At 42.9% G+C, this 12,672-nt stretch overlaps 1 pseudogene across 1 annotated transcript; it reads right to left on the bottom strand.

Moving 5' to 3' along the window:
- Nucleotides 1–1,084: 1,084 nt before the first annotated feature.
- Nucleotides 1,085–2,921, bottom strand: LOC147880441 (uncharacterized; annotated as a pseudogene). Its single transcript, XR_015540562.1, has 7 exons — nt 2,810–2,921; nt 2,623–2,724; nt 2,404–2,508; nt 2,119–2,283; nt 1,930–2,011; nt 1,765–1,833; nt 1,085–1,676 (listed from the first exon to the last, which is right to left on the bottom strand). The product of XR_015540562.1 is annotated as an uncharacterized LOC147880441 (transcript).
- Nucleotides 2,922–12,672: the final 9,751 nt, after the last annotated feature.

Below are 12,672 nucleotides of genomic sequence, written 5' to 3'. Positions count from 1 at the left end.
TCTCTCTCTCTCTCTCTCTCTCTCTCTCTCGTGATAGTATTTTTCATCCAATGTGATCGTCTCACTATGATGCGATGATTAAGTCTCATTTCACTTAAGGCCAACTCAAGTTGCATAATCAAAGTATTTAAAACCATGTTGGTGGGCAGACTATGCACTTTAAACCTTTTTCGATTTCTTTCATTGGGATAGTAATTGACTAGTGGCCATGATAAGTAATTTCTCAAATGATTCACCAAACTTAGACCAATCAAATTCCAAGTGAGTTTCAATCCCCCATTTAAGATTGTCAAACTGTTCAAAAGATTCTTACTTGCATGGTGTGTAAATACCTTGCCCATTGAAGATCACCACCTCTTGCCCTTACACTGGGTGCAGATTTGGCGGCATTAGGTGGTGTATACTAACCCTAAGGACAAGTTTTACACATAACAATGATTTGTTAAGTGGAAGTACCCGCTAGTAGATTTTTGATTGATATCTTCGAAATATGGGTGGTAAAATACCCCTATATCCCCTACTAGGGAAAGAAATCAAAGTAATGAGGATGGTCAGAATGATACAATAAAGGTGTAAAGGTAACCTGAAAAGGGAGGAATGTAAAAATGGGAGGAGTAAAAGAAGAGGTAAGAAGTAGCAATTGGGGGGTCTTGGCTTCTCACATCAAGGTAGCAAGCCACAAGAGCCCCACACAAGGGTAAATATTTCATGGAACATTAAGAACATAGTAGGAGTTTAAGCCTTTTATAAAAGAGTTCACAAACGAGTAATATAGAACCATGCATACTTCAGGACAATCAAGTAGAGAATAGTAAGGATTAGTATGAAGCCATATTTACATCTAAATAGCTAACTAAACGCATACTAATGTGTTTCTAGAAGTGGCAAAGATGGAGTTAAACACGACCACCATTCCATACTAGACCCTAGCAAGGTTAAAACAGGTGGAAAACCCACTTAGCACTTGCTTTTAATGAAAGGAAAAGTAGATGGATAAGACTAAGCTAACCCAACGTTTTAAAGTCATTTAAAACACTAATGACCTTAAGAAAGTAAGCTTTACCAAATTCAAATGAAAAAACATGGAAACAACCAACATCGTCCCTTAGGAGGGCCAAAAAGGGCTTTTGAATGCAGCATAAGTTTAAAACCCACCAAATGAAGTAACCCATAGCTAGCTCTCAAGGGCCCAAAGTCAAGCTGCATGGAAAGTTTCTTACAAATCGTTGCAAGAGGTCTCACTTGAAGGCCATGCAACTACCTAATACCTAAGTTCTAAGAAACCTTTGTGTTTCAATACTTGCTCTGATTTCCTTTAGAGTTAATGCACCATTTCACAGCCACCTCAGGAGACCTTCCCTATTAATCCATTGCACATGCGGCAGACTATACTTTCTATCTGCTAAGCTGACTTGGTTGGAAGATTACGGGAGCGAGAGGTGGTCAAATGGATGCACAACGATGAGACAGTTCAACTTGTACATTGAGCTTCGGTGGAGATAACGTTACTGTAGACCGAAGAAGACGAGTGCTCCAACTGCTGCTGCCCCTCCTAGAACACCCAGAATCACACCAATCGGTGGCGAATTCCCACCCACTGCTCGCCCTGTCTCGGGATCATACGGAGCAAAACGCTTCTTCGGAGCAGCGCATTGAGGGCATTTAAAGGTCTCGGGCTGCTCAAGCAGCATCCACATAATCGAGATCAGACGATAACTGAAGAAAGGAATCTAATGTGAAAGCAGATGCTCATATGATCCTCACCTGCTCCGTAAAAGCCTTGGATAAGGTGTAGATGTAGCCGCAGTCTAGGCAAACATGGGTTGCTCGTGCCTGCAATAGTTCCAGAATGTGAGACAATGATCCCTTTCTTATGGAAAGAATAGCATCGTCCAATTAATTTCACAACGGTCTCAGCAGAATCAGAACCTTTTGGGCCTCCGTAAGTTTTCTGCCAAATCTCGGAGGTGCAGGCCTTTTCGGCAATTTCTTCACATCGACCTCTGCTCCTCTGTAATGTTAACACAAGAGCTGAGGGAGAAATTCCGAAGCAAGAAACGAACAAGATTTAATGCTAGCTCCTTCCCTCATGAGGTCATTTGAGCTCTCATACTTTACCTGCTCACAACGAAGTAAACGGAGTCCGGCTTCGCTTGTATGGCAGTTTTTGTGAAACCAAGCTTGTCAGCTGGCCACAATTCATCACCAAAGAAACTGCTCGTAAATTACTTGATCCCCCGCCTTCAGACCAGCCCTGGCCGCATTGCCACCGTTGTCTACGGCCTGCAATTCCCGATCCAATTGATAAAAGAGGCAAGAGACCCACAATTCTACTCACCACTTGAGGTTCTTAGAGGAAGTCGTAAGCGAACATTACGCACGCTAAAAAGTTACATGACTTACGGTGATGACGACGCCTCCACCAGATTTCTGGCCCAAAGTCAGGCCAAGCGGCTTGTCAACTTCCACTTCGATACTTCTGCTGGCACCCGCTGTTCTGGCTCGGATCTGCACGCCATTGAGCATTGAGTACAATCCTCAAAGAAGCTGGAGATACGAAACCACACAGGTAATTAATTGGAAAAGTTGGAAACAAAGAAACTCTGAGGGCGACTTCCTCACCGCGGGCAAACGAATCGGGAACCCCTTTGAGGAGTCATGGAACGATGCGGCGGAAGAAGCAGCGGGGAGTACGTCGGGAAGGGATACTCCAAGGAAAGAGCTCTACAGGAAGCAGAAAAAAGCGTGAGAAGACGATCAGAAGGAGGAGGAATGGAAGGAGCAGGAGAAGGAAAGGGAAGGGGAGAACCTGCAGCTTGGACGATGGGGGGAGGGAAGGAGAAGCAGAGGAAAGAGAAGAGTGCAAGGAGATGCGCAGCGCCATAGCGATGGCAAGCACACAAGCTGAGTACGTAGCAATGGTCTACAGTGCATGTAGATATGGCTTGTATTATTTTGTTTCATTTACAAGAAGAACATGCCACGTGTCTTCACCTTACCTGTTGCCGCGCTTGTGTGGTGCACAGCCCTAAGCGTCCCACGCTTTTTTGTTGGGTGGTTCTAAGAGCGCTTCCCCGCGCCAGCCAGTGGCTTTGGTTCAGCGCCACTTGCAGGGGGAATGCACAACCCCATAGAGAGAAATGGCTGGCTCAGTTGTGAGCTCTGGCAGTCCACTGCGAGACCAACTTGAGCTGAAAACGGGATTCCAGGCCAGCAGTCCACTGCTAGACTGGGAACTCAGGTCATATATCATTTGCCCATCTTTATTGTCCATTGTGGCAGTGTTAAGTGGAGACCTGCAAAGCACGTTCCACCCGGTGCAGCTTGGCATCTCAGTCCACCAACATCCGGCACCAGACACACGGGGACAGGGTTCACCTTCATCCCTTGCATGCTCACTCAGTGGCCTCCCCAGCCTCAACCTCCACGTGGGGAGGCCGATCTAAGGGATGGCTTGGTTTTTAGGTCCATACTTTTGAAGTTAGTTCATTTGGTCAATTTGACCATCCAAATTGTGGTTAGTATGAGCTTTAAGTGTGTGTTATTAGTAGTAGTTTAAGAGCTTCTAATGTTTTTAGGGTTTAAGGCTTTTGTTTCCGTGTGGAGGTCCTAAATGTTCGTGTCTTTTGTTGTGGAAATCCTAAATGGTTTTGTCTTTTGTTAGGTATCTCTCTCTAAAGATAGAGGCTCTCTTTGTCTCTTGTATGGCACCAACTTTATATTACTCTTGCCAAAATAGGCACGTCCCCACTTTTATTTAATGGTCCTTCCACCACACACCTCTTTCATCTCTTTTATCTCTCTTTCACTCATCCACCTTTCCCCATATTCCTTCACCTTCACTTGCTTTTTCTCTTTTCCTTTCCTTCCAATTTACACCCATTGTTTCCCTTTTATAAGTTATTGGAAATATTTATGGAGCTTACACTTAGACTTATAATGTCACTCCAAAAGGAAAGGTCTTAGTGGGATCCCCATCTTGTTTTTCTGGGTGCCTCAGCAAAACTACTCGGGAATGCTTGCATTCCCCATGTATGCCCCCGGCAATCTCCGCTCTAAATGTACTCACCTCCAATCCCCCCTTTAAGACGAGGAAATCCCCTCTCCACCTTGGCCAGGCTAAAAATAATGATAATGCACTTGGAATTGACAATAGCAGTGTGACCTTGTATGTTTGTCCAAGCTACACCGTTGCATATACAAGGGACATGGCAGTCGTCGCTAGGCTCTGTCAGGGAGACTAAACATGATGCTGGCACAGTTGCCCGCTTAGGAAAGCCCTCTCATTTTCCTACTAGATACATGGGGGAAAGAAGCTCTAGAGAAGGGCTAGTGCTCACACATAAGCTCAACGTCAAGGTTATCGCTCAGGCAGAAGATCAGCTAAATTGGTAGAAGCAAGATTTTGATCACTTTCACCACCGGACGGGAGGACACCCATGTCACCATTAATCTCCATCCCTCCTCATGGCTGCCCTTAACGTCCGAAAAAGCAACTGGGTGACGTGACATGCCCCAGACTATTGCTAGTTGCCTACACGCCTCCCTTGGCACTTTCCCTATGACCATAATGCCACTCATAGCACATGTTGCATTCTTGCACCTTCAAGCCAAGGTGGGAGAGTTTGTCTATCCATGGTCCCTCCTTGTCAAAAGCAACATTTATCTTGCTCAATTACATAAGGTGGGTGTATAGGCATTTTGCACTGCTAGCTTTTAGTCTCCCAGTAGCCCATGGGAACAATATTTTAGCCCCTCCCAATCAAGTCCATTAGAGCTCCTAGCACCTCATGGGGAGGGGATGGGAAGCTTCTAGCACCTTGTGCATATCTAGGCCCAAAATCCTTCTATTGCAACAATAATTGGAGAATGCAAGTGCCATAATCGTTATGTCACCCTCTCCCTCAAAAAGCAATTGCTATGCCTACAATATGATGCTACAGGTTTAAGTAAGAGACGAAGTCACACCATTAGAGCTAAGTGATTCAAGACAAAACCTCAAATATGTACAACAATAAAGTCTCATTTCATGTTAGAACATCATTCAATACCTTTAGAACATTGTTTGCTACCTTTGGAATACTATTTGCTACCTTTGAAAACTTAAGGGGTCCTAAATTGGAAATTTGACATAGTTCTCTACCTTTGGAAAATTACTCGCAAAGGCAAGGGAGAAGTCCAAGTTCAATAGCACAATCCATACTGGATTTGTTGGAGAGCATACCAAATAGTCCATAAAGGGTCTATGAGAGGACAAGTGAGGGGACTGAAGATAATGATTAAATTCAAAAAATACATGCGATGAGAGAGAGAATCCTCAAGCCTATGTGTAAAGTTTTTTGTGAATTTGCTAAATAACCCTCAAGATGAAACATCATTGCATTCATGTTGTATATCCCGAATGCTAACTAAACTAACTCCTCCATGCAAGTTCTACATGTAGAGAGAGAATGTTTTACAATTCCTACATGCAGAGAGAGAAGCTCTCCCACATGTATAAATACCCCATAATGGAATGAAGCCCACACTCTTTGGGGCATTGTGTTGAGTTCTACTTTGGTATTCCATGCAATTGTCTCAAGTGTCCATGCTTCCTTGCACTCCACATCCAAAAGCATGTCCTAACCTTGCAACTCCTCCTCCCCTCTCCTCCAACCTTGCGACCCATCCTCTCCCTCTCCTCCTCCCTCCTCCTCCTCCTCCTCCTTCTCCTCCCTTCTCCTCCTCCTCCTCCTCCTCCCTCCTCCTCCTCCTCCCCCCTCCTCCTTCCTCCTCCTCCCTTCTCCTCTCTCTCCTTTTCCCCCATGCTCACCTCTAAACCCTTAGTTCCTCAACCCTTAACCTCCATGATCTATGAGGGAGACGAGTTCTCCACCATGTACTCTACCTTGAACCTTGGATCCTCCTTCTAAACCTTGAACCTCTTCTATACTCTAGAAGCTCTCTCTAAACCTTGGAATATCCTTCTAAACCCTGAACCTCCCTCTAGCCCTTAAACTCCTCCTAAACCCTTCAACCTCTAATGAAGGCGAAAGCCTTCATTACCCTAACCATGAGGATGCATGTTCCTTTCACACATGCATGCACTATGTTTGCTTACCACACTTAAGCCTACGTCTCTCACCGGAATACGACTCAAGGTCCTAAACTACATTTGCAAAATTACACTTAGTCACATCTCAAAGTATGGAGAATGAGATATGACCGTATCCATGGTAAGTGTTAAAGCATTGATGTTGATTGAGATATCTAAGGGTGCTCAAGCGTTTGATATATGCTTCTTTTCTAATTTGATACAAGATGCAGTGCCACACCTGCATATGTTGCACTATGCTTGTCGTGAGGAGGCGCAGCATCGACGATATGAGGTGGGATCTTCAGGGGGACCGTTATGGATGCATGGAGTGATGATGATAGTAGCCCTCCATGATTACCTCATGAGGCTGTGGAGGAGGAGGTGTTTGATGATATGGTGTAATATTTATTTGCCCATGAGTCCTCAGGTAGGGACGATAGCATGGAGTTGGACCATCTTTTTATTGCAGCATCGACACCAATATTTGAGGGGTGCACATTCTCTGTCTTATGTGCCTCCCTCGAGTTACTAATCCCTTGCATCCAACATATGTTAAAGTGCAAATCCATTGCAGAGCTCATGTCATGGCATTCCTTCCATCGATCAACTGATGACAAGTGGAGATCTCTCGCAGATCACACTCCTGCGTGGAAGCATATTGAAGACACGTGGCCAAGCTTTAAGGAAGAACCTAGGATCTTGAGACTTGGATTGGGTATGGATGGTGTGAACCCATTTGGTCTCAAAATCACCTCCTATAGTGTATGGCGAGTGATATTGATGAATTATAATCTTCCACCCTCTATGGAGATTAAGAAAGGACATGTTATGTTATCCCTTCTAATTCCAGGGAAACATAAATAAAAAATGTCGATGTTTATTTGGAGCCTTTGATTGATGAGCTGGAGATACTTTGGAGAGGTATCAAAGTGCATGACATGAGTAGGCCTCCCTCGTCACATGAGACTTCATATACAAGGCAGTTTATGACTTCCTAGGCTATGACCAGTATTCAGGTAAGCATTGAACTTTTAATTATGAGTAGGCAATTGATGTGGCATTGAGAACCCACCTTGCTTACACAACTGTGTCTATTGCTTAGGTCTCACTACAACGGGTTACCATGCATTACCCGTTTGTGGTCCTTTGCTAGTTGCTTCAGGACCAGAGGAACTCGGGGGAGCCACCCATGCATATGTAAGCATAACACTTGGGTTCAACAGAAGGACTTTTTAAAATCTTATTTTTACACATTTTTTACATACAAAAGGGTACCATTAAAAGGGGGTATTCACAGATTGAATAGAAAAGGGTGTGTTTTATTCATGAAAATTTCACAAATAAGGGACTTTCAAATTATGCATTGAACGCACATGATATAGATGATTTTCCTATAGTGAAACCCCCAAGAAGAGGACTTAAAGAAGGTCATCTACGAGAATCACCATTGATTTCTCCGACTTGATCATTCTAGATATGTTGCTCCTTGGAATGAAGTCCCTCCACAGTCACTCACTACAGGAGATTGGAAGCAAATTTGGGACCTTTCCATGACTCCTCCTCCACATGGCATGAGCCAGTAAGGGTACATAACTATTATGTGCTATATTGAATGGAAATATCACACCATGTTTTGTTTAGATAGTCCATCTTTTATCGGCTACCATATTGGTCCCACCTCAAGATCAATCACTTACTTGATTCCATGCATATCTTCCAGAATGTGGCATCTACCATTTGGGATCATTTGATTGGGATAAGAGATTCCTTGAGCATAAGGGAGGATCTACGTACCATAGGGAGGATGCATGAAGATTGACCACAAGAGAGACCAAATGGGCGTGTCTTTTTACCCCTTGCACCATGGACGTTATCAAAGAAAGAGATAGTGGCGGTGAAGTGGGCTATTAGTGCCATGGATGGTTTTATCGAAGGTACATATATATATTAATATAAAATCCTGGCGAAAGTTTGTCGATTTTTTTTTGTAGTTTCACAATAAGGATAGCATATAGCACAATTTTGTATATTTTCTTTTGAATTTTGAAGTAAAATATGTGAATCCTAGCGAAACTTCCAAAATGTTCACAAAAGTTTCAAATCCTGGCGAATGTTTCAAACATTTATTTTTATTAGGGCATACAAACTTTCGACACCAATATAAAAGCTTCGCTTCTTAACAAAACTAACATGAAAAAATCATCCTTGGCTATCACTATAATTCGTACTTCCACTAGATGCATGAGGTGTTTGAAGGGGGCCTTCACAAAGAGCAAGAAAAGAGCTGTAGAGTAATTATAAGGCTTGAAAACTCATGATTAGCACAAGATGCTCTAAGTAAGTATGACTTGGCATAATCTCTTTTTCCTTCCAAATTTGTGAGTCTAGAATTAACTAATCAACCATCGCTCATATGTTAAGTTCATACCATGACCTACTAGCATTTCTCATTGTGCATCAAAGGACGTGAAGGATTGTATTTACAAGATGGGCGAGCTTGTGAGGTACCTCACACTATATAAAATGTGAAGCGTATCAATGCTTGATGCAAGGTTTGCATATTGCCAATATGGTGTACTTTTTTCTTTCTAGGTATGTGAGCTCAAAGGAAATAGATCCCACCACACTTGAGGATTCTCGACTTATGTTAGTGGAGGTGGTTTGTTTAGTGGAGGAGACCTTTCCACGTTCTATTCTCACAAGCCAACTACATGTCATAGTGTATTTGGTGGATGAGATTGCTATATGTGGTACTGTACATGCACGATAGTTGTTGTCCCTCAAGTGCTTCATGAAGACCTTGAAGGGTTTTGTGAGGCAAAATGCAAGGCCCAAAGATAGCGTGTCCAAGAGTTGGTTGGTACAAGAGTCACTTGTATATATTTCTGAGTTTTGTGTTGATGTGGATGGCTCTCTCCCACAATTATGGACAGATGAACTTAGACCTGAGGATTACCTCTATTGTGCCTCAAGGGAAAGGACGGAGCAAAGTAATGGACAAGGAGTTTCTTGTACCATACATGTTCCCTTGACATCGATCACACATACATTTTATTTTTTACTCCAACCACATTTTACGATTGTGGAGACAAACGGATCCATCCTTACTAGAGGTGCTTGTTAAAGATGAAGACATCCTATAAATAATAATAACTCAAAATGTTAGTGAAGCCAACCCTTGAAATTTTTACCCCAAAAATGTGTAACACGTCTATTAGCGCATATGTAATGTAAAACACATCTATAGGCACATCTATTATATAGTATAGATGGACTAATAGATGAGTTTTAAAAGCACTGCTTGTTTTTAAACCTACATGAGCAAAACCTTTTCCTCACTTCGCTGCACTTGCATACATCTCAGCTTTTTTTTCTATCTCCAAGTGAAACTCAGCCTCTACACCTCGTCTCCAAGAATACACATTAATCTCCAAGCATACAAGATAAGACGGTGAAGAAAGAAGCCACAAGAGAAGAAGGAGAAGAAGCTTTTTATACCTCTATCCAAGGTAAGTCTCTTGTCAGTTGCTCTTCTCTCTCAATCTATGATGCTTCTTGTACTTGTGGAAAGATGTTTTCTTCAGATTTGTCCTCTTTTGCATGCAAGAAAGGATTTTTTTGGCACTTTTGTTTTATGTGGGGGTCGGTCGGCCTGTCTTGTCAAACTTTTGTCAAGAGTTGGCATCGGAGCACATCTAACAGTGCATCAAGCTATTTTTTGAACTATGCACCCACACCTATAGACACGCTGGTAGTCACGTTTATAGATGTACTGTGATAGTTTAACCTCCTCCTCCTTCCCATTCCATTATCCTTTCTCCTTCCCATTTCACTCTCCCTTCTTCTTCTCCTCCTTCCATTATCCCTTCTCCTTCCCATTCCATTCTCCCTTCTTTTTCTCCTTTCCATTCCATTCTCCCTTCTCCTTCTCCTTGCCATTCCATTTTCCCTTCTTTTTTCCCTTTTCCTTCTCCTTCTCCTTCTCATTCCCTTTTCCTTCTCCTTCTCACTCTCATCCCCATTTTCATTTCTTAATTTTCCCATACTCATTCCTTCTTCTTCTTCTTCTTCTCTTTCTCGATCCTTTCCTTCTCCTTTCCTTTGCATGCATGTTTAAGTTGAATTTTCAATGCCTTAAGCATTCACAAATGAGATGGGGTAGGTTGAAAGCATTGTTCTTTAATTCTAATTGATGATCATGCATAAAGCATTATACATTGAATCTTCATGCATGAAGATTTAAAAATTTTAAGGCTAAAGCAATAAGCATATGCTCAATTTGTATGAATAAAGATTTGATGCATATGTTTCATATGCATATGCATATGCCTAACTCTTTCATGCATATGCATAACTCTTTTATGCATATGCATATGCATAACTCTTTAGCTTTATGGGTATGCATATGCATATGTATAGGGGTAGAGCATGCTTTTTCATGCTTGTGGAAAGAGGGCATGCATGATGGAAATAAGGGATTGCATGAGGGGAATTGGGATAAAGCATGAGGGTAGGATAGGGAAAGAGGGCATGCATTGTTCTTTCTTTCTTCTCTTTTCTTCTATGCTCTTCTTTCTCTTATTACTCTTATTCTCTTCTCTTTCCTCTTTTCTCTTTTCTTCTCTGCTCTTCTTATCTTCTTTCTTTCTTTTGTTTTCTTCTTTGCTCTTCTTATCTTCTTCTTTTCTCTTCTAATCTTCTTCTCTTCTTCTCTGTAGTTCATCATTGTGGGAGAGGAGAGCACACACAAAGGAATACGGAGACACCAAAAGTGGTGGAGCAAAAGCTACTCCAGCTTATTCCTCTATCATATATATATGAGTATACATGGGCACTGTACAAGTGGGTGGGCACACTGCCCTTTACCCCAACAACCTCCCACTTAAAGGTAGTGTGCCTTTAAGGGAGTATAGTACACATATAATACAATCAGCCATAGGCTGAAAAACAAGATGACCACACCATCATCCTATGCCCATCGGCACTTTACAATGTGCAAAGTTCATAGAGGATAAGCTGCTAGCAGACATCAGGTCTGCAGGATAGAAAATGACAAGCTGTAGACGCCTATCAACCAAGATCTCATGCCAGATCTCATTGGGAGAGTGAACTCTCACCACCACGTGCTCCTGTGCTAAGTCCATAGCACCTGAACTATCACTGTGTAAAGAAAATGTCTCTGTACCACTTGTGACCATAAGCACATGCCCTAAAATAGACCTCTGCTGGTCTACCCAACCTGCATCACCTGCATGCTGCTCCTGGAAGCATAAGGACCTGATGTCCACAACCGCTTCCCTACTGCCAAAATCTACCATAATCATGCTACCAACTCCCACTGCAACGGAAGCAAGAACTGGAAGTGTAGCCCCAATGGCAAACATGTGAGAACCAGTCTCAACACAGTCATGGATGCATGAAGTACTATGGCTGCCATATCAACCATAACTTGCTGCTCAACTGATCTGTGATCGTCAAGCCTACTGTGTTTCAAGTATGGAGCCAATACAGGCAATGGAGTACTCAGTAACTTCCCCCTCTCCATACTAAAACAACCAAGTATCTGAGAAACATCATCAAGACCATGCAGCTCCCACTGCAAAGCATCCTTGTCCATAAGGAACCATATGGCAAGTAACCTCAGAAGGATAGCGACCTCCTGAATACTGAGACCATAAGCTGTCTCACTGCGCATCACATCCTGAGCTCTCATAACGGTATCAAACCTATGAAGCCAAGCTCGAGGGGATTGCTTCTGGCCATGGAGGCACTTACGAAGCAAACACATCAATGATTTCTGCCCATGCGCAATATGACCCGAGTCAATAATTGCAGAAACCACATCTATCCTGGCATAACCAGCCAATGGATCATACCGGGCATCATTAGCCAAGGTATCCTCCTCACCATGCATAGCCTCATCCTCATCTACAAGAGGCACTTCGCATCCTAGGAGTAAATTGTAACATTCCATAGAAGATGCATCAACAATCTCCATAGGAGTATAAACCTGTGGAATACTTGAGACATCTGATTGTCTCTGACCAAAAGCAATAATTAATCGTTGTTGTCCCAACTTTATAACCTGCTCACCGTGGGAAAAACCTCCCACTTCAAGGGATATGGGCTGCCCGTGCAAAGAATTCGGAGGTATCAGTGCACTTATACCCTCCTGGAACACCACTCTCCTGCTATCCACAGTCCTGGGCTGTCTAAACATAGCATCCTCTCTGAAATAGACATTATGGCTGCGTATCAACTCTAGTTGAAGAATCCCATAACCTGTAGTCCTCACTGGACTCACTGTATCCAAGGAAGATACACCTCCTCGATCGGGAACCATGAGCATAAGCCTCGCAGCCAAACACACGTAAATGCTCATAACATGGTGCCCTGCCTGTCAAGAAGTCAAATGGCACTCTACCATTCAGAGATCTCTTGGGTGACCTGTTAAGCAAGTATGTAACTGTCTTACATGCCTCAGCCCAATAGCATTCGGTAAGACCTGCATACCGTAGCATGCTACCAATCCTGTCCAATAGAATCCGATTTATGCCTTCTGCCAAGGCATCATGAGCAGAAAGAGAAGGAGTGGT

Source organism: Dipteris shenzhenensis, chromosome 32 (genome assembly GCF_047967505.1).
Source record: "Dipteris shenzhenensis isolate YYH24624 ecotype China chromosome 32, Dip_SZ_1.0, whole genome shotgun sequence".
Lineage (NCBI taxonomy): Eukaryota > Viridiplantae > Streptophyta > Polypodiopsida > Gleicheniales > Dipteridaceae > Dipteris > Dipteris shenzhenensis.
The sequence above is the reverse complement of the archived record's forward strand: the minus strand, read 5'-3'. Positions and strand labels throughout refer to the sequence as shown.